Source organism: Taudactylus pleione, unplaced genomic scaffold (assembly GCF_031769625.1).
Source record: "Taudactylus pleione unplaced genomic scaffold, aTauple2 ptg000046l, whole genome shotgun sequence".
NCBI classification, from domain to species: Eukaryota; Metazoa; Chordata; class Amphibia; order Anura; family Myobatrachidae; genus Taudactylus; species Taudactylus pleione.
In genome coordinates this window covers 3043811-3068749 of record NW_028284448.1, presented here as the reverse complement: position 1 = coordinate 3068749, position 24939 = coordinate 3043811, and the positions used below count along the sequence as shown (strand labels likewise).

At 46.7% G+C, this 24939-nt stretch overlaps 1 protein-coding gene across 1 annotated transcript in view; it reads right to left on the bottom strand.

The window, feature by feature from the left end:
* The window catches only part of LIN28B (lin-28 RNA binding posttranscriptional regulator B), a 178739-nt gene that overhangs the window by 37861 nt on the left and 115939 nt on the right, over window positions 1-24939 (bottom strand). The gene's annotated exons all lie outside the window — the stretch shown is intronic.

Here is a 24939-nt window from a genome sequence, read left to right as displayed (position 1 = left end):
TCCTCTCCTTGTTCCGAAGCACTATCCCAACATCTATCTACACTTAACCCCCTTTGCTACCCCAACTGCCACATGCCCCAACCCCATCCCTGCCCAACTGCTCCCTGCTTCAACCCCCAGCTCTACATAAACTGTTGCCTGCCCTTAACCCCCTCTATCCCAACTATTACCCACCCCCAGCACTGTCCCATCTGCTGTCTGCACTTAATCCCCTCTACCCAAACTGCCTGCCTCCAGCATTTACCAAGCTGCCACCTGACCCTAGCATTTTTCCAACTGCTGCCTACCCTCACCCCTTTCTCAGCTCCCAGCCAACAGGTGCAGTGCTATGTAAGATCAAGGCAGATCATGTACTTATAAGCATTATCTGCACTGTAATATTAGTTTGACTTCCCATCGTGTAAGGGCATATAGATATATATATATATACACACATATACATAGATACATACACATATACGCACACACATATACACATACACACACACACTCACACTAGAGGATGTATCGTCCGATCCAGCCAGATCAGACATGTTGGCAACATTGTCCAGTGTGACAATGCGCTCCCGTGCATAGTCAGCGACATTGCCCATTGGACAGCATGCAGGTCCGACGGACGACAGTTCACGGGGGCCATGCTGTCGAATGCAGCATGGCCCTCGCCGTCGCTCCAGTCATTGGCAAGTGTGTGTGAATGCACTTGCCGATGCTGGGACCCCCGCTGATCTCGTCACTAACGAGATAGTGCTGGGTACACATTGTTAAATGTGTAACAAGCATAAGTTTCGCCAGTTGACATACTACACTGTTTGGCACCTCTCTCACAATCTTTTCAGATTCACAACAGACTGCGTGAACAACAGATCTATCAGTAGAAACAGATGCCGCCTGTACAGAGGTAGAGTGGAATTGGAATTTATGTTTATTTTGGACATTTTATGAATATTTAATTATTTAATTGCCAAGTGTTGAATCTGTGGTGTAGTGCAATTTATACCATTGTATCCGGCGTATCACTTCTGTTAAAGATCAAGCCAAACATGATCTAATATCAATGTGTGACAAATTCATCACTAGAGGCTACAGTAAAAAATGAATTTCAACATCCATAGAAAAGACACCATGCAAACTTTTACTACAAAAAGCAAGCCGGGATACCTCCCCTGTTCCACGTTTTCTCATTATTACAAAATTCAATCAGAACTGTGAAGTGTTTAATAAATCTGTCAAAATCTGTGGCCACTTAGCATTGACATGCCACTCCCTTTGTTACATCAAGAGAAACCACTCCTTAGCTACCAGAGGGATCCAAGCATTAAATCTTTGTTGATCTATTATGGTATATAGAGGAAGGAACTTTCCCTATGAAGACATCAACCATTAAAATATGTGGCTGTTATTAGTGCATCAAGTGCACTACTGCAAATCCATGATCATAGGAGAATATATCAGAGACCCTAAACTCAAATCACCCTTCAAGATTAAACACTACATGGACCCCCTGCACTTTTGCCATATATATGCCAATGCAATCTAATTTATATTGAAAAAACAGAACAAACAATACATGAACGGATGACCCTTTACCGATCTGCAATTAGCAACAATCATTAACCTGCATCTAGGGACTGTTACCAGAAAGGTGAGCCAAACAGGTGTGTAAAAAAATCTGAGGTGGTTCCGGATTCTTAACCTCGATTCTGGACATCACTCAGTCAGGGTATTGTGCTTCTTACTTTGGAAGAAGATTAAGCCACCAATGCATTTCGAGACTGTGGTGTATATTTACTAAAAGTTAATTTTTAATGTCTATTTTAAAACGACTGTATAAATCACTAGCAAAATCTCTCATTTACTAAAATCGATTTTGAAATTTTGAATTTTCAAGATTGCAAAAATGGTCACTTTGGACTTCAAAATCACCAACAAAATTGACAAACACTTCCCTATGTACTCCTATTAGTCAAAATACACCACATACACTGTAAGTAACAGAAACTCTTTATAATAAAGGCTGGCACACACCCAAGCAAATTGAAAGAATTTTGCGGTGAGAGGAGGGGTGTTTAGCAGGAGAGTGGGAATTTCATAGAGGTGCTTAAAAAGTAATTTCTGAGAGTTTTGCCCTTTCAATTTCTGTATTGTTGTTGTCATTTTGAAGTATGTCTTATTTGTCTTGTTTAATTTTATTTAGTCTTTGTCAGTGTTGTGTGTGTGTCTGGGGAGTGCATGTATTTAAGTTCTGTGTTAGTTTTTAAGTGCAGTTTGTGTATTTATTCTATTTGTTATGGAGGAGGAGGATAGGGAGGTGGAGGAGAGGGACCCAGTTTGTGAGCATAGTGTGATGGAGGAGGCAGAGGGCCAAGACTCAGTTTGAGGAGGAGCCTCAACCTAGCAAAACTAAATCTTGTTGCATTGTCAGGTGTAACTTTGAGGAGAAATATGTGCGTTGGTAAACTCCCTGTTGTCTAACTTTGAGGAATTATTTGGTTGCTGGGCCCAATGCACATCTGCAAGAATAGAAGCGGGCCATGTGGTAGGCAGCAATTGATGCAGTGAATTCTATTAGGCATTTAAAACACGGCAAGTGTCAGAGTGTGAAGTGCTTCTTTTTTTTACATCTGATGCTGTGTCAAACCTAAAATGGCCCTGGAAAGGAGCTTTACACATAGCACTGGACAACCTGTGGAGGTGGCTTATAATGGAGTACGAGGAACGGGTCAAAGGAATTATGCCGCAGGAACTGGTGTCAGGAGAAAACGTGCATGCCACAGTGCACCACATGCTTGTGTCTCATTTTATAGGCATCATAATTAAGTTCCTACTAGAACGGTGTTTAGAAGCTAAAAATATCCTTTTTAGTACACTATGTATTTGGGGAATTTTCTGCCGATTTTCAATCCGACTGTTAGTAAATGAAAGAATCCTGTAGTGGTCTATGTGAAATCATCGATGTTTGGTTGATGGTTGATTTTGGATGGCATTCAATCTTGCCTTTAGTAAATCCCCGATTTGCAAATCACAAAGAAAATCACCTCTAAATACACAAAAAAGCAAAAATCTACCTTTAATAAATGTACCCGTTTTTCCTCAAGGAAGGCATCAATGCCTCCAGAACGGAGGTTTAAGAATCTGGAATCTCAGACTTTGTACTACATGCCCATTTGACTCACCTTTCTGCTAACAGTCCCTAGTTGGAACTATTTTGTACTTTCAATTATTGTTAGCCATCTCCTGTTGAGATATTGTATTTGTTTTAGCTTTAATAAATACCTTACTATCACGTATATGGTTTCATACTAAAGATAAGTACATTTGTATACCTGAACTATACTGAAGGCGAGTTACACATTACCTAAGAGACATTTATTTCTTATTCTCATTTCTATTATCAACTTCAGATAATTTTGCAGTCATTTTATATTCCTAAATTTCATTGAAGCTCAATGACACTACAAAACGGAAGCTAATCCCTTATCACCACAATTTACTGTGTAACTCTCCACACCCAATCCCCTACTAGCGTATTTTTAAATACACCAATGGGGGAGGGGCAGCCAGGTCGGCATATCGGGCAGCGCGGAATAGGAGACGGCGTGGCTGGAATGTGGTGTTGCATTGGGGGGCGTAGCAGGGGGCATGAACACGCACTCATGACCTTGCCTACTACTACACAACGCCAAAATTACTGGCATTGTGAAGCAGGAGGTGGGGCCACGATGACTTGATTCAGTGCGAATCGCGTCATCCCCCTCCCTCCCGGACCGCCCTCAAGTGTACGGCTGCTGAGGGGCTATGGAGGTTGGTGCAGGGGGGATGGGGTGGCCGGCCAAGAGACTTGCCCACTTTTCCTGAGCAGCTTGGAACATCCTGGCTGTTTTGGGAAAGTAGGCAAGTATGAAATAGTTGCCAATTCCGCTTATAACAAGAGAAATTGGCCTTGCTAATTTGCAGTTTCACTGTTTATTTTGAACTGCCACGGCCTGAAATTTTGTTGGGCTTTTGTACTTTTTGTGTGCATGCATGCGCGATATTGAAACATAAACATGGAGGGCACGAAATAAATATTTCTTTCTCTGCAGTAAGACTCAAATGTCTGACCTACCATATCTCCCTAGCTTTTCAGAGCGCCCCACTCAAAATAATAGTTGCATACCCGGCCCTGTTAAATTAATGTTATCTGGGTAAGCCTATGAAAGTTATATATGGTAATAAATATATTCTTTATAGACAGCTGCCATTTTTCTCATAATGTGAAGAATGAAAGCAGTGAGCAACATCTAAATGATTTTACAATTAGTCTGACATAAAAAGAATGTTCTGACCTTGTATTGCATCAGCACAGACAATTAAAATACAAAATGCCTTAAATAAGGCCAGTTGACCATGTACATCTGTTCTGCAAAACTTGTATGTAGCACACACAGGGGGTCATTCAGACCAGCTCGCGAGCAAAGAAGCTTGCAAGCGGGTCAATGTTGTGCGAATGCGCATGCGCGAGACCCGACGGGGGTCTCGCACCAAAGGGGGCGTGCTGTCGATGGTGAGTGACAGCACGCCCCCTTTGGTGGGCGTGCCGGGGGCGTGGCTGCCAGACGGAGGCGTTCCCATGGGAATGCCTACCGTCAGAAGCCGGCCCCACTGACATCAGTAATGATGTCAGTGGGAGTGATTTTGGCTCTGATAGAGCCAAAATCACTCCTGGGCTTGCGTCAACGAGACCCTACCGCAGGGTCTCGTCGCAAGCCCGATGGTCGCGATGGTCTTGACCATCGCGACCATCTTTTTGGCCGCTCGCATATGCTGTGGGTGGTCACCCACAGCTATGCGAGCGGCCAGGAGGCCGCTCCATTTTCAGGTAGGAGGGCACTGATTCAGAGCGAGCGCTCTGGTCAGAGCGTTCGGCTCTGAATCAGGCCCACAGATAGAATGTTTTAATTGATACAGAATAATGATAAAGTGATGCAATTCAGCACTTACTTAAGCCAGACGTGCAAATATTTATGAATTAGATGAGACAACACTCAAGCACTGAAATTACGAACGTTTGTGAAAAATGAAAACGCAATGATCGGATTGCTCCAATACGGCACTAAGTAAAAATAGGAGTACTAAGGAGTCAATGTTAGCATTATCATAACAACCAACATTCCTGAGAAATAAGTATTTTCCAGTGTAATTGTAAGTCTTTTACCAAGGAAGATGAGTAATTTGCTTGGCACTTTTTGTTATTTATTTTGATCTAAGCCTGTAACCCTCCTGTAGTTGTAGGACTCCTGGTGAAAACCAGAACAAGTTGAAGCTTCTTCCTGGCAATCATGAATGTTCAAATATGTAATATGACATTATGTGAATTCCTGTCTGCAGATATTTGCTGCTACATACAGTATATAATGAAAATACCATTGCCAAACACATGCAGAACAAAAACAATCAATCATGTATGATTAAATGAGTTAATGGGCACTAAATAAACCACCTTATTTATTTGTCTTAAAGAAGATTTATCATGTGTACAAGAAAAAATATTATACACATATCACAAGTGTATGAGTATATGTTGCATGTTAAATTAAAGCTGCATAGACACACAACGATTTTCTAACCAACGATTTTCTGTCAGATTATCTGACAGATTTTTTAAAGTATAATGAACGATTTTTTTGAACTACAAACGATTTTTGCATATTCCCTTACTGAAAATCGTTCAGTTGACAAGTCTGACTGAACTACAAACATGAACGCGCATGAACGATAATCGTTCATCGTTTGACTCAGAAAGTGAACGATTTTTTCAAACGATTATCATTAAACGATATCGATACAAAAAATCGTTGTGTGTGTATGCAGCTTAAGGGCGGAACTAGAGAGTAGCGGGCCCTTGCACAAAAATATGCTTTGAACCTCTCCTCCACCTCTGCAACTAAAGAGAAACACAAAACCTTTGTGGATAGCTCCTATATCTGGTCTGATTTTAGTAAAATCAGGTGGAATCAGTTTACTAGTTCAATCAGCTGCTGCCTGCTTACTGAATGGTTCTCTTCACAGTGACGACTTCACTGGCTCCATGCAGCGTACTTGCTGAGCTAGCTGGACAGCTCCATTTCGCATTGGGGATGAGACTAAGGGTAAAATATAGTAAGCGTTGGGTTCTAAACCCCGGCAGTTTGACGGCGGGTCCTAAACCCCTGTGTGTAGTGGCAGTTTGGCAGCGGTTTCTAAATGACAGCCGTTTTATTCCAAAATTTGTTTTGACAGTGGTTTTGCAGGAGTTTTGGCCACAGTAAGGGCAAAATTTACTAAGCTGCGAGTTCTAAACCCCGGCGGTTTGATGGCAGGTTCTATTCTGTTCCAAACCACGGGGGTTTGGTTGCGGTTTTGCAGCGGTTTCTAAATGACAGCCCTGTTCTATTCTAAAATGTGTTTTGACGGCAGTTTTGAAGCTGGCGGTGGTTTTGCTATCTGCAGATTGCAGTTTGGCGGCGGTTTTGCTATATGGAAAGTGACATGAGAGTTGCCAAGTCAGAAACTCTACGAAGCGAAAGCGAGGAGAAAAAGTGTCTTCGCTGTCAACCATCTTACGTCCACCGTAACCAAAAGGCTCAAAAGGGAGCCGTCTGCAATGCCCTGAGAACCAAAGTCAGGTGCCACCGGAGGGACAAATGGAGGTTACAGCTGGAGAACCCCCTGCAAGAATGTTCTAACATCCGGCAGAGGGGCAAATCTGTATTGGAATAAAACGGACAATGCAGAAACCTGAACTCTCAAGGTAGCAAGGCGAAGACCTAAGTCTAATCCCGCCTAAAGAAAAGCAAGTATTCTTGCAACCTTGAAAATCTTAGGGTCATATTTTCTGTGAGAACACCAAAGAAAAAATTAATGCCAAATTCTGTGATAGATGGTGGCGGAAGCAGGCTTCCTTGTCCTCAGCATCGTCTGAATCACAGAGGCCAAAAAACCTTTGGCCTTGAGGGTGGCAGACTCAGCCATGCAGTCAAAGCCAGTCAAGGTAAATTCCGATATAGGCAGGGACCCTGCACCAGCAGATCCAGCTATAGAGGCAGTGGACTGTCTATGGATAGACAAGTCAGGTCGGAGAACCAATGCCTCCTGGGCAAGGCAGGGGCTAATAGTATTATCCTGCCGCCTTCCTGCTTGAACTTTCTGATGACCCTTGGGAGGAAGGAGATTGGATGAAACAGGTATGCCAACCTGAAGTCCCATCTCACCGCCAGAGCATCCGCGAAGGCAGCTGAGTGGTCCCTTGTTCTGGACCCGTACCTGGGGACTTTGTGACGTGATGCCATGAGGTCTACGTCAGGTACTCCCCACTTGTCCACCGGGAGAAAGACATCCGGACGAAGAGCCCATTCTCCGGTGTGTATGTCCTGGTGACTTAGGAAATCCGCTTCCCAGTTGTGAACAGCTGGGATGAATATTGCCGAGATTGCAGAAAGATGGCATTCTGCACACAGAAGAATTATCACCACTTCAGTCATGGCTGCCAGACTTCGTGTGCCTCCTTGATGGTTGAGGTAGGCCACTGCTGTCACGTTGTTGGACTGAATCTCAACAGGCCTGCCTTGTAGGAGATCCTGTGCCAGTATCAGCGCTCTGTGCACTGCACAAAGCTCCAAGATATTTACTGGTAGGAGATTTTCCTGAGCCATCCACCAAGGTAGCCCGTCACTGCTCCCCATCCTCGCATACTTGCATCTGTGGTGAGGAGTACCCGATCCGGGACCCATAATGGACGACACATGTTTAAATGAGTCGTCCCCAGCCACCACGTGAGGGAGAGCCAAACTTCTGGCGAGATGCAGATAATCTGAAACTTTATCCGATGATACTGACCATCCCAATGAGCCAGTTTCCAAGTCTGCAGGGCCCTGGAGTGGAACTGGGCATAAGCCACCATGTTGAATGTGGATACCATGGAGCCCAGAGAAGACTGCGCACACGAGACTGTAGTGCCACAATCTTGGTCTTCTCGTAGAAGAATCCTCTGTACCAGAGAATCCAGCAGCGCCCCCTAGTGCACCATCTGCTGGGTTGGAGAAAGAGGACTTTTTCCAATTTATTATCCAGATGTGCTCTTGTAGGCAGACAATGTTTATCTGGAGATGACATTGTAACATCTCATGAAATTGTGCCAATATCAGGAGGTCATCCAAATATGGCAGTATCCTGACTCCTTGTTGTCTGAGATGAGCAGTCATGACTGCCATTATCTTGGTAAAATACCCATGGAGCTGTGGCTCATTTTTACAGTAAAATCTATTAAGACTATACTATGGACAGAGGTTAGGCTCACACTATACCTCAAAGTTCTGATTATGTGCAGTCAGGATTAAACCTGCTTAGAAGACATGACACAAACTGCATGCACTTTTTTCTAGTTAACCACAAAGTGCGTAAGTTAGCCATTCATCACTGCTGTTGGACTTCAATGTCAGAATGGAGGCTATGCCATCCCAACACAATGGATGGGTGGGAGTTATTTATATTTTCCTCTCCCTTAACTCATATCCTTTGACTAGGACTGTCAAAATGGTAAGACCCCTGTGCCCCAAAGGACTTCAGTTCAAGAGAGTGCAAGTGTCAGGTTTGACGTACTGGAATCCCCTAGTGAGGGGTTGTGATGGTAGTTTGGAAGAATTCGGGGAACTGGCCTGGACATCAGGACTCCTCATCCACAGGTCTTTGGACGTTGACGAGACCTGGTCAAAGGTGCGGAGTCTAACCTGCAGGGAGGTGTTTGCCAGTGACCCCTCCAAGTGGGATATGGGCTTAGCTGCACCATGCAGGCAGGTCGCGGTCCTTTGACCAGGTATCCAAGCACCGTGGGAATAGAGACTCGAATGTCAGTGGCCCAAGGGGAGTGCCTAACCAAGGCACTATTGCACCGGGAGATTCACCAGTAGATGCTGTTTGTGAGGTACTTGTAAATAGCACTTGAACTGCGGGGTGGCACACAAAGGATACACAGGGAACAGTGTGTGGACACACTTAGCCACACGGAATGGCACTGGTAATATACACAAGTTGAGATGGAATTGCACTGTAGCTCACAGGAGACACTGGTAGCAAATATTCAGGCAGTGATGGAATAGCACTGTAGTTCACAGGAGACACTGGTAGCAAATATTCAGGCAGAGATGGAATTGCAGTGTCACTGAAAACAAAGCTCTGAGGCTGGGATGTAATCAGCACTGTTGCTCACAGGAACACTTGTAGCTTGTAATTGGTGCAGCTGTGAAACACTCAGGATAACCTTGTAGCTGGGAATCACAAAACAGCATGCACAGGTAGAGATATTAATCACCCTGGTGCTGAAAGGAGACACTGGAACTCCAACACACACAGAGCTATAAAAGCACTGTAGCTCGCTGGAGGCTAGATACACAGGCCAGGAGTGTTCTAGCTCTGTGGCTAACAGGAATACACAGGAGACTTGGAACACAGGCAGGAATGTTATAGCTCTGTGGCTCACAGGAATGACACTGGAGGCTTGGAACACAGGCAGGAATGTTCTAGCTCTGCTGCTCCCTGGAAAGCACTGGAACAAAGGCTTGGAATCCGAGGGAACCTGAAACAAAACTCAACTAGTAAACTAGGATTGACAACTGTTGATCAGGCAACTTCCTGGAGTTCTGGAGGCGGATTTATACCCAGGGGTAGCTGATTACTGGAGCACAGCGTCAGCTGACTGAGATCATGTTCAGGTTAGGAGGACTGTCCATTGGTTAGGAGGACTGTCACATGAGAGGAACTGTCATGGCGGCGCCCATGATGGGAACTCCGATCCCCAAAACACACAGCCAACCATGGAAGTTCGCAAAAGCGCCTAAGGTGGAATACTCAGCATCACACCCCTCATTGCACCAGGCGTCTGACCACAAGGAAGTCAGGGGAAGCTGGCACAGAGGTAAGAGATAGCCGATCCTAGGCTGAACCCTGACAGCAAGTACTTAGAAAGACTTCAATGAAATCATAGTACAGAATGCATAATGTGGCATGTTAAAGAAAACAAAAAAAAAAATAAAATAAAAACAATCAAGAGCAAAGAAAACAAAAACAAAGGGTTGTTATACCAGAAATAATTTATGAACATCATTTTGTAGGTGCCACTGCCACTACATATACGTATTTATCTCTACCAAGGGGCTATAGTGATACAAAAATAGTAAGAAAAATCAGCTAGTGCAACCTAGATGTGAAAATATTTTTCAAACATGGGTTTAAAAGTAATATTGTAGAAGGATCAGGCTTTGAATATACTAAATATAGACTACTATAAAGTAATTATTACCATTAGATAAAGACATTCCTTATGGGGTTCTTCAATAGGTCACAAACCAATGACTAATATATTTAAATATTAAGATTTCCTGAAGAAGCTAACCAGGTGAAAATATGAGATATGGTAAGAACTTACCCTTGTTATCTCTATTTCTACGAAGTCCATAGGGTTCCACAGGATACCTTGGGGTATAGGTGTGACGTCAGTCATCGGGCACCAAAGAGTTAAGCTTTCAGCCTCCCAGGATGCACTAGGTCCCCCTCCTATACCCCGCCCCCGAGCCAAGGCATCTCAGTTAGTTACCAAGCCATAGGCCGGAGGAGGAGAAGGAAGAGAGAGAACAAAGATCTGGACACATACAAGAATCACATTCTCACCAGAGGGAGACGGAAAACCGGTGACCAGAGCAAAGCCCATCTGCAGCACAGGTGCGACAGGGCGGGAGTCCTGTGGAACCCTATGGACTTCGTAGAAATAGAGATAACAAGGGTAAGTTCTTACCATATCTCATATTTTCTACTTCAGGGTCCATAGGGTATCCACAGGATACCTTGGGGATGTCCCAAAGCAGTATCCTTTAAGGGTGGGGACGCTCATGTGCAGAAAGGAGAATCCGCCGCCCGAAGGAAGCATCCTGAGAGGCGAAGGTGTCAAACCTGTAATACCTCACGAAGGTATGGACAGAGGACCACGTAGCAGCCTTGCAGATCTGGACTGCAGAGGCACCACGTCGAGCTGCCCACGAAGGACCCATAGACCTAGTGGAATGAGCCTTCACAGAAGGAGGAACTGGCAGGCCTTCAAGATAAGCTTCAGAAATAGCCATACGGATCCAGGCTGCCAAAGTTTGCTTTGAAGCAGGCCAACCCTTTTTACGGAAGCCATAGAGGACAAACAAAGCGTCCGACTTCCTAAACGTAGAAGTGCGGTCAACATAAGTCCTTAAGGCCCGCACAACATCCAAAGAGGCCTCACCCACAGAAAGACCCGGTGAGTTAAAGGCCGGAACAACGATTTCCTCGTTAACATGAAACTGGGAAACAACTTTGGGAAGAAACTCGGGCCGAGTGCGGAGCACTGCCCTGTTCCCATGAAAAACCAAGAAAGGGGGTCTACAAGAAAGAGCCCCTAACTCAGAAACACGTCTGGCCGAAGCAATAGCCAGAAGGAAAACAGTCTTAGCTGTTAGCCATTTAAGATCCACTGAGCCCAGTGGTTCAAACGGCGGTCCTTGGAGAGCCCTCAGGACCACAGCCAAATCCCAAAGCGCCACAGGTGGAACAAAGGGCGGCTGAATGCGGACAACACCTTGCATAAAGGTGCGCACATCCAGGATTGTAGCAATCCTACGGTGAAACCAGACAGACAGGGCCGAAACCTGTACCTTCAAAGAAGCAAGGCGAAGCCCATGATCTAGTCCCGCTTGTAGGAACGCGAGAATCTGAGACAGACGAAACTCCCGCGGTGCATAACCTCTCAGTCGACACCACTGGAAGAACGTATGCCACACGCGATGGTATATCCTCGCGGAAGACGGTTTCCGAGCTCGCAACATGGTACGCACCACAGAGCTGGAAAACCCCCGGGACCTCAGCATGGACGTCTCAACAGCCACGCCGTCAAAGACAGCCGAGTCAGGTCCGGGTGAAGACAAGGACCCTGAGACAGAAGGTCCGGTCATAGCGGCAACCGCAGAGGACTAACCACGGACAGACCCTGAAGGTCTGAGAACCAGTGCCGTCTGGGCCACGCGGGAGCTATCAACAGGAGCGTCCCTCCTTCCTGTTTGAATTTCCGGATTACCCGTGGAAGAAGGGAGACCGGAGGTTACAGGTATGCGAACCGGAACGTCCACCGGACGGACAGAGCATCCACCAGAGACGCCCCTTCGTCTCTTGTGCGAGACCCGTACACCGGCAACTTGTTGTTGTGCCGGGATGCCATGAGGTCGATCTCTGGAAGACCCCACCTGTCCACCAGCAGTTGAAAAACGTCCGGGTGCAGGGACCATTCCCCTGGATGAACGTCCTGGCGACTAAGAAAGTCCGCCTCCCAATTTAGCACTCCCGGGATGAAGACCGCTGATCTGGCCGGAAGATTGCGCTCCGCCCAAACCAGGATCCGAGAGACCTCTACGAGAGCCGCCCGACTGCGGGTTCCTCCTTGCCTGTTTATGTAGGCCACGGTGGTAGCGTTGTCCGACTGGACCTGTACCAGGTGACCCTGGAGAAACAGATGTGCCTGCTGGAGAGCATTGAAGACCGCACAGATTTCCAAGATATTTATGGGAAGCTCCGTTTCTGTCGGCGTCCACCTGCCCTGGAACAAGTGTGGACCCAAAACCGCTCCCAAGCCCCGAAGACTCAATTTGGAACCCAGAACGGACGTCCCTTGTTGAGGTGGGTCATCTGTAACCACCAAGCAAGGGACAGGCGAACTTTCGGGGTGAGTACAATCGTCTGGGACTTCAGAGACTGAGGCAGCCCGTTCCACTTGGACAGGATCAGGTGCTGCAGAGGTCTGGAGTGAAACTGGGCGTATTCCACCATGTCGAACACCGACACCATGGAGCCCAGTAACCTCATCGCCGAGTGTAGGGACACCCGGTGGCTGTGCAGACAACTGCGCACCCTTGACTGTAAAGCAGAGATTTTGTCACCCGTCACGAAGATCCTTTGCTGTCCTGAGTCCAATAAGGCTCCAAGATGCAGAATTCTCCGAGACGGGATTAGAGTGGACTTCTGCCAGTTGATTAGCCAGCCGTGCCGTTGCAGCAGTGCAATGGTCAGGTCCAAGTGGCGTAACAGGAGCTCTGGAGATCCTGCCACCAATAACAGGTCGTCCAAGTACGGCAACATGCGGACTCCCTGCAGCCGCAGAGAAGCTGCCATGACCGCCATCACCTTGGTGAAAACCCGTGGTGCTGTCGCCAGGCCAAAAGATAACGCCCGAAACTGGAAGTGGTCGCTGCGGATTGCAAACCTGAGGAACTGTTGATGGCGCAAAAGAATAGGGACATGCAGGTAAGCGTCCTGTATGTCCAATGACACCATGTAGTCCCCAGGTTCCAGCGCCAGAATGATGGACCGTAGGGTCTCCATCCGAAACTTCGGTACCCGCAAAGACCTGTTGAGTGCTTTGAGGTTGAGAATCGGACGATACGACCTATTGGGTTTCTGTACCAAAAAAAAGATTTGAATAGAAACCCTGGCCCCTCTGGGAGAATGGAACAGGCACTATAACTCCAGCCTGGAGCATAGTGTGCAATACCTTCCGCAGCTCCATAGCCTTGTTCCGGTCTGATGGTAGACCCGTGGTGAAGAATCGAGCCGGGGGTCTGTGCCGGAAGGAGAGGGCGTACCCATGGGAGACCACCTCCAGAACCCAAGTGTCTGTCGTAGTGGTCGACCAACACTGGGCGAACTGCAGCAGGCGGCCTCCCACCCTGGGATCACCCAAAGGGAGGCCCGGACCGTCAGGCCGCAGGCTTGTCATCTGGCTTGGGGGCCGGACGTCTGGTACTCCATGCCTGCTTCCGGGGCTTGACCGATTTCTTAGGGCCAGCCTGTCGAGGAAACGACTGTGGTTTGGGCCTGCCCTGGGCCCTAGATGACCGAAAGGACGATGGTCCAGAACCAGAAGGAGCAGCGGCCGACGGGAGACAAGCCGATTTGGCTGCCGCCAGCGTGGCCACAATCTTATCTAGATCCGGACCGAAGAGAACTTCTCCGGTAAACGGCAACGCCTCCAGACCCTTTTTGGAATCTGCGTCCGCCTTCCAGGATCGCAGCCACAAGGTGCGACGAGCAGCTACCGCTGCTGAAGAAATCCTAGACACCAGAGTACTAATGTCTAGGGCCGCCTCGCTGATGTAGGTGGCCGAATCACGGAGATTACCAATCAACTCTGCCTGTTCGGCCGGACAGTCGGAATCAAAAGAAGCCTCTAATGAATCCGCCCAGCGCTCCATCGCTCTGGCAACCCAGCAAATGGCCATAGCCGGCCGTGCTGCACCCCCCGCAAGGGAATAAGCGGACTTCAGGCAGATCTCCACCTTGCGGTCCGTAGCATCCTTAAGGGAGGACATGGATGGCATCTGCAATGTGGCACTACGGACAAGACGGGTCACGTGAGAATCCACCTGTGGAGGGGATTCCCACTTAGCAAAATAATTATCCGCGAACGGATAAGCCACCGCCAGGTGTCTCTGCGGCTGGTATCTTTTGCCAGGCTGTTTCCACGCCTCCTCTAAATGGTCCACCAACTGACCCGAAAGAGGAAAGACTGTGGCATCGCCCTTCACATCTTTGAAAAAGGCATACTTAGACTTAGCCGCTGGGGGAACTTCGTCCTCAATCACCAAGGCTGTGCGGACCGCCCGAATAAATCCAGGAATATATACTTTGGACTTAGCATCAGCGTCCTTAGCATGGAGAGGTTCCTGATCGTAAGGATCCAGAATCTCCCCATCATCAGACATCCCCTCGTCATCCTCATAAGGAGCCGACAGAGACGCCACCGGCCGTTTATGCGGCCGCATCACAGACTCCCCTTGCAACACATCCGACAAGTGCTGTACAGAACTCGTCAGGGAGTTAACCCACGCTGGCTCCTGAGAAACCGGGAGCGGGGAAATAGGGAGACTGTGGGGTACCACCAATTGTGGTGGGAAACCCTGCATGGGTGACGACACCACTGACTGCTGGGACAAACCCATCAGTGTAAACGCGGACTGCGGAGCTAACTGGCCCACTAAGGCTGTAAGCGCTTGAGCGAAACAAGCCCAGGGCGGCTCCTGTACCGGTGCAGTAACCGTAAGAGGCCGCGCCATAGACAAACACTGCCGGCAGAGGCCCTCCGCGCTACCCTCCCCCTCCTCTAACGGTACTTTACACGTAGTACACTGTAGCCGGAGGGAAAAATCACTTTCAGACATGATGGCACCAAGTATGTGACCCCTCTCACCAATTATATATTTAAGAGGCGAGAGACCACCCTGCAGCACCGCACCGCAAGGGCTTAGCAGAAAAAACAGGGACAGTATAAAGCTGACTGTTTAGAAAAAAAGTTACAGGCAGCAGCGCTAGCACAGTCACATACAATGCAGAGAAATAACAATTCCTGCACTACCAGCGCTGATCACTCAACTACACAGACACAGGGCCTTGTAGGACACAGCGCTGCATACACAGACCAGACCACAGCGGAGGAGAGGTATGCGGGGGGACCCAGACCACGATGCTTCCAATGCAGGCTTCCAGCAGCGTTCACCATGCTTCAGAAAAGATGGCCACCGAGGAGCAGAGAGAAGGCTGGCCTGGGGGAGGAGCGCTGACACAGGGCCAGTCAGCACAGTGCAGAGAGGGCTGTGTAAAGCGGGGGAGGCACCGGCTGTGAGACAGGGAAGGCGCGCTCCCCTAGCATGCATTTAACCCCTGGGACGCCGCAGCGCTACCGCTCTGCTGCGGTCCGCTGTCCCAGGGGGTAGTGGAAGCGCAGGTTGGTCGCCTGGCTCCACGCTGCAGCCAGTCCCCAGGATCCATGTGTTCAGCGGGGACCCCCCGCGGGACCCCGCTGCTTACCTCTGTTCCCCTTGAATCCGGCCATGGTCCGGAACATCTGGGGTCACCGCTAGCTGTGACCCCAGATGTCCACCAGCATCCCCGGATCAGTACCGGCGTTCTGGTACCAGCGGGGTGTAGGGAAGACAGCATGGACGTCAGGACTGACTGTCCATGCTGTTCATCCAGATGTGCAGCCACAGCTGCATGAAGAAAAAACTTCAGGGGCTCTTCTAAGCCGCCCTCTAGCAGGTGCCTCCGACTACGGCCGTGCACCAAACGAAACTGAGATGCCTTGGCTCGGGGGCGGGGTATAGGAGGGGGACCTAGTGCATCCTGGGAGGCTGAAAGCTTAACTCTTTGGTGCCCGATGACTGACGTCACACCTATACCCCAAGGTATCCTGTGGATACCCTATGGACCCTGAAGTAGAAACTATCTTAAAAGCCTGAATGACTTGAGAAGTTGGTGCGCATTATCGGCATCTGCACAAACATCAGATTATACATAGGCTGATGCGGTTAGTAGTCTCGCAGCTGTGACTGTAACCTTTGTTTATAGATTTATAGCTGACTAAAGATCATTACACTATGGCCCCCTCTGCGATCGTTCGCACACAGTGCTATCGGATAAATACTCTGCAGGATTGTTTTACTGGCAGAAAAGCTCTTTACAGACGGCAGCATAAAAGAGGAGGTGGAGACATCTAATCTATATTTCTGAACACAACATCTTACTCCTGAAGCCCAGGGCCTTGAAGATCCTGCTAAGTAGCATCATATGTGTATTTAGCAATCTTGAATTTATTTTATTTTATTCATGTAAATGTATTCAATTGATCAAGCAGCATAGTAATTCATTAGTATAAGCAGTAAACTGATTAATTCCAAAATTAGAAAATTATATTTAATATATCAGTATCTGAGGAGACAGCAATGAGTGTTTTCTTTAAATGTATTTAATATAAATGTATTTCAATTTTGCTGTGATATGGGTATATTAAACAGAAAAACGCACAAAATATAATTTATGTGGGTAGCAAAAGTATAATTTAACAGATGCTTATAGATAGCATAGGTCAAACAAGATGAGCAGATAATGCTGGTTATGTATGTGACTTGCATCTGTTGTTCTCTCATAATACAGGTTTTATGTGGTGCTAAGCTGCATTGGTCAAAACATAACTATTGCCACAACTCCCTGAAATTGACATTTTGGGAGTGCCTCCTATTCTTCTAAGTAACCTAGTAGTACATTAATGCAAGTTGGGATTCTAATGGTTACATGATAAAACAAGAAAAAAAAAAAAAAACATAGCTTTTGTTGGCCACGTGACAAGTTTCAAAACTGGATAAAATGGGAGGTGATTGTACAGTTCCCTAATTTATCAAATGAAAGGCTATTCATAAATAGCAATATAAATGAAATTCAATGTTCACCTCCCACCCACTGCAAGTAGTGGTCCATATATACATGTAGTTACTGTGTAGGCCATATAGTGTTCCACTGATACTGCAAAATATGAGATTAGCAGAAGCTGTATTGTAAAGTCATGAAGAGCGTGAAGAAAATCAAAGTAGGTACTCTAAGTATAGTTGTCCATACAAACCAAACAGCATACAAATTTTGAGCAAAGGCATAAAGATGGGAAACCCTAAGCTTTTATATGAAAGTTAATATTCATCTCCACTTAAGAGCCGTATTCAATTAGAGCGGATCCGCGATACTTTTCCACCTCCCAGACTTTTCGCCTACATCGCGTCTTTTGTAGGTGGAAAAGTATCGCGGCCGTGCCTGATAAACCCCGTATTCAATATGAAAGTACGTGAAAACGGGACCTGGCAAAACTTGAACAGGCAGAAAGTACTGTCAAATTTGGGGAAATCAGCCTGACACCCCCAAAAGAAGCACTGATATGAGGGTTAGCCATGGTACCCCCCAATTTGGCTTGCTGAAGGTATTTGGGGTTTTTAAACGGGCTCAATGGCTGCTAAATAGCGTTTTTCTATAAGTGGTGCAGAATAGTATTCAGGAGTTTTTTTTCCAGAAAATAAGTTATCCAAGCAAATTTTGGGTACTTGAAAGTGGGGGCCAGCATATTTAAAAGTTGCTAAAGTTAAGTTGAAAAAAAACGTAAAAAAAAATGTTGGGGGACAAAGTGATTTTATGGGGTGCCCTTAAGTGTTTTTTTTTATTTTTTGACACAGTTTACGGAGTGAAATCCAAACAGGCGAAAATGGAGTAATCGGCGAAAGTTTTCGCCAAAAACACACGAAAATGGCTTTTCGCTTCAAATTGAATACGGGCCTAAAGTGGGAAGCTTGTAGTAGCCCTCCATTATCAAGAATCTTCTTCCTGATAAAAAAAAGCTCTATTCCTCTAGAACTATCTACACAGTTGACCAAATGAGTGATTTCCTGGAGAAGGTATCTTTCCATAGCCTCATGCTAATAAAATGGATGCACCTAAAGAAGTCAATCGCAATTGAAATTGCTGAGTATTTATATCCCCCTTCAAATTACAGACAGGATAGGTTCTTTGTAGGGGATCGGTATGAAATACCGACAGTCGGGATCCTGGCGGTCAGAATCCTGATGCCGGGATCCCGACAGGGATAACATACAGACACTTGTTGGTCGGTATGCTAACCCTCCCCCACTCCCTCCCTCTTTGGTGCCAAACCCTAACCTCCCCCCTAGTGCCTACCTCCTAAAACTAACCCTCACCCCAACCCCGCTACTTACCTTCGTCATCCCGACAATCGGGATGCTGGCACCGGGATTCTGGCGCCAGTAATGTAAGCATCGGCATCCCGACCGATGGGATGCCGAACGCATCCCCTTTGCAGAATGTTATATAAAGACATATTGCTATATTAGACATATCTTTACTTTTTTGTATTAGTACTGAAAGCAGACACTTCTCTTTAAACTTTTTTTGGAAAACAATTTTAATTAAATTGTAGACAAGATAGAACTGGTATATTAATAAAGAGAAATAGAAAGCATAAAATTATAGAAAATCCCTTATTTATATGATTGAAAACAAATGAAGCAAAAGTATACTTGAAAACAGTATAGCGACCATGATAACATAAACATAGGGAGAAAGCAAAAGGGTAAAATAATTAAGCTGTCTAACAAGAAAAGAAAAAGAAGAGAGGGAATGTTAGTAGAGGAGATGGAAGAAACAGATAGGAACCAAGGTGATAAGTAAGGTCAAATTAAGTGGTACCGTATATACTCGAGTATAAGCCGAGTTTTTCAGCACATTTTTTGTGCTGAAAAAGTACCCCCTCGGCTTATACTCGAGTGAAGTGTAGCGCTGACCGGACGGAGTTCGGTCAGCGCTCCACAGTACAAACACACAGCCACCGGAGCCGGCAGCTGTGTGTTTGCTGTAATCAGCAGCCGCTGAGAGTCTGTCAGACTCTCAGCGGCTGCTGCTGCTCCCACTGCGGGAGCCATCTTCCGGCTCCCGCAGTGGGTAATGGGAGACACGTCGTCATGATGACATCTCTCCCATGCAAAGCGGCCGGAGGAGCGGACAGCGGCGGGACCAGGAGCGGAGGTTTCAGGTAAGTTATTTTTTTTTTTTTATTCTTATCACATCTCTCTCTACTGGGGGGGGGGGGGGGGGGCTGCAGGAGGCACTACCAGGGGGCGATTACTACAGGGGGCACTACCAGGGGGTGATTACTACAGGGGGCGATTACTACAGGGGGCACTAAAAGGGGGGATTACCACTGGGGGAACTACCAGGGGGGGGATTACTACAGGGGGCACTACCAGGGGGGGATTACTACAGGGGGTACTATAAGGGGTGATTACCACTGGGGGTACTACCAGGGGGGGATTACTACTGGGGGCACTAAAAGGGGGGATTACCACTGGAGGCACTGAAAGGGGGGATTACTACTGGGTGCACTACCAGGAGGGATTACTACTGGGGGCACTGAAAGGGGGGATTACCACTGGGTGCACTACCAGGAGGGATTATCACTGGGTGCACTACCAGGGGGAATTACTACTGGGGGCACAACCAGGGGGAATTACTACTGGGGGCACTACCAGCTGCTGCCATTTCCCACACTAGGCTTATACTCGAGTCAATAAGTTTTCCCAGTTTTTGGGGGTAAAAGTAGGTACCTCGTCTTATATTCGGGTCGGCTTATACTCGAGTATATACAGGTATATCAGTATTGGATTCAAGTAGAGGCCTCATTGTGGGAGACCCAGAGGGCCCACATTTTAAGAAACTTGTTAGGGTGTTCATCAAGTATGCTAGTGATATATCTCAAGTGGTATGTATTCCAAATAAGGTTGCATAGAGCAGCCAGTGATGGTTGTTTCAAATTCTGAACGAATTTGAAACAACCATCACTGGCTGCTCTATGCTATTAAACAGCTATAGCACAATAGTCACATTGAGAACACGTCCGATCACCAGCTGCACCTCTGTCTGTATTGGGGACACGACTTGGTAGGAAAAGAATGAGACAGAGCCCACTACCAGTTTCTGAAGTCATGAAATCGCTACAGTGTCCAAGTCTGGGACAGCAGCGACAGTGCCGCAAGAGTGCAACTTCAACCACACAGTCAGTTTGTAATACAGAGATCCCTCTTTCAAACAGCCCGCTACTACAGTAGTTCTTAAAGTCATGAAATCACTATAGTGTTTACTGTAAGTCTGGGATGCACTGTGTGTGACTCCCGACACACTGGGCATGCGCAGTACTATGATCCTCTACACACTGTGGCATAGCGTGACTGGCATATGGAGCAGCACCACTGGGCATGCGCCAGAGATCCCATTGCAACCCCCAGATCTGACAGCCACCACAGCAGCGACGTGCCGACAGTGCTGCAAGTGTGCGTTTTAAAACGCACAGTTTGTAATGCCTCACTTTTAAACGGCCCACTACTAGTTTCACTATAGTGTCTAACTCTTTTCCAGGGCTCGAACCGGGGACAAGCACTGTTGCAAAGCGATCACCTCACCTCTAGCCCACATGCCAGCTACAGTATATCAAGAACCGCACAAATCGGGCTCATCCTTGTGCACTCTACCCACCTGCTGCTGTTTTTAATACTAAATAAAAATGTATTTTCCTTTCAAAATATTATACTAGTACATAAATACACAGTACCCCACCATTAGAGAATAATTCATCCCATCTCATTGAAAACTGTGCGTGCAGCATCTCATTAATCTATACCATCATAACAACACGGCAACTACACTACTGTACAGTTATGTACACTATATGTACTGATTTGCGTCCCATTCTAAGAGCTTATTAAAAAGATTGGTTGCGAACATGCAAATACTGTACAGTGCGTGAATGTGATATCCATCCAATTTAACAGTATGGTATTCAGTACAAATTACAACAGTGGAGCACTCGCCACCCAGCGGTTAAGCACTGTATTACATGCCGTAGCATATTTTTCGTTGAAGAATACCACAGTATGCCAAAATCCAGCCATCACGTAATGTTCCATGGCGCGACACAGAGGCATTAATGGCGCGCTATGAGCAACAAACTTGCTGGGCCCATCTGTACGTGTCCAACTTTAGAGGCAGAGATGAAGGAATTGAGGGGAGTTCCTTTTCAAATTGCCATTGGTACACATCCAGACATAATGTAAGTCGTGTCAGCCAATTCGCTATGAATCCTGGAAAAGAGTATTAGTTGCTGTTAAGCGTATGCAGAGAAAGCACCCTGCACGGTCTCTCCATCTGGAACTAGGATCCAGGACTTGTGTGCTACTTTGAATGTGTGGAGTGTCCGCACATCTTCAGCTCTGACCTCCATGCTGGAAGGACATGCCCATGAGAGTCTCCTGTATACTCAGAGATGGTGTCACTGAGACTAGTGAATAATAAATATATTACATACATACACACATATACACACAGCTGGTGTACATACTCCACTGCCACCAGAGTATGTACAGACACAGGTGTGTGCTCCCACCAGTCACACAAAGCTTGCACGCCCCTAGACATTGCTGGCTGGATATGCAACATATTATATAAGGAACGGTTTACCTGTTATATGTACCAGCTGCATTAACCCTGTTTCATCCTGTAAACCTGTTCTGCCTGGTTAATATAAACTGGTTAAGTTTTCTGCCAGTTGTAATAACCTACATCACACACTTCTTCACATATATCAACTATATGACCTGCCAATGATAAATTATAAGCACATTATGGTGTAATCATGAAGTTACATGGTAGCAAGATTTGTATCTTGCACTGTGGCATAACCTCACAACAGGCATTGTATGTGTCACTTGCTAGGTCAATCATAAGAATAGTAAAAAAGTACAGTGCAAGTAATCTTAAAATCTGAAAATAAGGTGGTAATGGAATAAAAATATAGAGTTATGGTAGACTTACCTAGATAACGCCTTTTCTTCGAGGTCCACAGGGATACCATGGGGATTTTATGATTGGAAGAAGAGGCAACAAACAGTTAAAGCTTTGGCTCCTAGAATGCCCTGGGTCCTCCTCCATATATACTCCACCCCTAGCTATAGGACTTCAGTTTAGTTAACAAGCCTAAAGGCAGGAGAAGGAAAGAGGAGAAGGAACAATCGTACATCAGAAACTCTCTGAAGAAGATGAGGGAATCTGTGACCGAAAGAAAATCACCCAATGAAGCCAGGTGCGTCGGGGTGGGCGGTCTGTGGACCTCGAAGAAAAGGAGTTAGCTAGGCAAGTCTACCATAACTCTATATTTCTTCTTCGGGGTCCATAGGGATCCACAGGGATACCATGGGGATGTCCTAAAGCAGTTCCCCTAGGGTGGGGGACGCTCCTGAGCAGAAGGAGAACTTGTCACCCAAAGGAAGCATCCTGGGAGGCAAAAGTATCAATGGCATAAAACCTAAGAAAAGTGTGGACAGAAGACCACGTGGCAGCCTTGCACAATTGTTCAGCAAAGGCACCACAACTGAATGTCCACGATGGCCCTACAGACCAAATAAAATGTGCTGTCACCGTGCTTTGGACAGGGAAATCAGCCTGTGTGTACACCTGAGAGATAGTCATGCATAGCCATCTCGCCAGTCTGCTTATTAGCTGGCCATCCTCGTGTATGAAAACCATATAATACAAAAAGAGAAATCTGATTTTCTAACGTAGTTTGTAAGCTCCACATAAATACGGAGAGCATGAACTACATCCAGGGAGGCTTCACCTAAAGAAAGGTCTGGAGCCTGAAAAGCTGGAACAACACTTTCTTAATTTACATGAAAATGGGACACTACCTTAGAAAGGTAACCCCCCCTTGTACGAAGAACAGCTTTATCCTGGTGAAAAATCAAAAATGGGGAGCGACAAGAGAGCGCTGCCAAATCCAAGCCTCTGTGAGCAGAAGAGATAGCAAGAGGAAAAAGTGTCTTTGCCGTCAACCACTTCAAATCTACAGAATCTAAAGGTTCAGATGGGGAAGCTTGTAACCCCTTAAGAACCAAAAGACATATCCCACGGTGCTACCAGTGGAACAAAAGGAGGCTGACCTCGCAGAACTACTTGGGAAAAAAAAATAAAAAATCGAACATCTGGTAATGAAGCAATCTTCTTCTGAAACCAGATTGACAGTGTGGAAACCTGCACTCTCAAAATGGCCAGATGGAGACCATTGTCTAACCCTGCCTTCGGAAAAGCCAGTATCCTGTAAATTCTTAATACCTTAGGATCAAATTCCTTATGAGAACACCATTGACCAAAAGAATGCCAAACTCTGTAATAGATGTGGGCAGAAGCAGGCTTCCTTGCTTTAAGCATCGTTTCAATTACATAACTGGAAAATCCCTTCGCTTTTAAGATGGAAGATTCAAGAGCCAGACGGGGCAAGTCCGGATGTCGGCAGGGACCCTGTGTTAGCAGATCCTGCCACAGAGGGAGAGGACACGGAGTGTCTGACAGATTCTGTATGTCGGTGAACCATCGACGTCTGGGCCAAGCCGGAGCCACCAGTATTACTGTTCCGCCTTCCTGCTTGAATTTCCTGAGCTCTTGGGAGCAGGGAAATTGGAGGAAAGAGTTACGCCAACTTGAAGTCCCATCTTACTGCCGATGCTTTCACAAAGGCTGCTGATGGGTCTCTGGACCTGGCCCCGTACCTTGTGGTTGTGGCGTGATGCCATGAGATCTCTCTCTGGTAGACTCCATTTGTTTACCAGGAGCTGAAACACTCCTGGATGGAGAGACCACTCTCAGTTGTATGTTCTAGCGACTTAGGAAGACTGCTTCCCAATTGAGTACTCCCAGTATGAATATTGCAGAGATGGCTGGAAGATGACATTCTGCCCAAATGAGAACCCTTGTCACTTCCTTCATGGCCGCATAACTTCTTGTGCCTCTCTGGCCTCTCTGATGATTGAGGTAGGCCACTGTAGTCGCATTGTTGGACTGGATCTGGACAGGCCTGCCCTGGAGCAGGTCCTGTGCCCGGACAAGTTCTTTGTATACTGCTCGCAGTTCCAGAATGTTTATTGACAGACAACTTTCTTGATTTGCCCATCTCCCCTGAAAGGTGTGATGACCTGTCACTGGCCCCCATCCGCGTAGACTGGAGTCCGTGGTGAGAAGCACCCAATTTGGAATCCAGAACGGGCGCCCTTTGTTTAGATGCTCCTTTTTTAGCCACCACAGGAGGGAGTGACGAACCTCTGGAGTGAGAAAGATCATCTGGGACTGTATTAAATTATGCTGTCCATTCCACCTGGAGAAAATCAACCTTTGCAGAGGCCTGAAATGGAACTTGTCCTCTGGCAAAAACACCCTTTGTGCCTGAGAATCTAGAAATGCTCCCAGATGTATCATCTGCTGTGTTGGAGAAAGTGATGATTTTTTCCAATTGATGATCCAGCCGGCCGTTTGTAGGCAGGCTATAGTCATTTGAAGATGGTGTTGCAAAAGCACAGGAGTTCGTGCCAATATCAGAAGGTCGTCCAGATATGGCAGTAATCTGACTCCTTGACGCATGAGATAAGCCGTCACGACTGACATTATTTTGGCAAATACCCGGTGAACAATAGAAAGGCCAAAAGGGTAGAG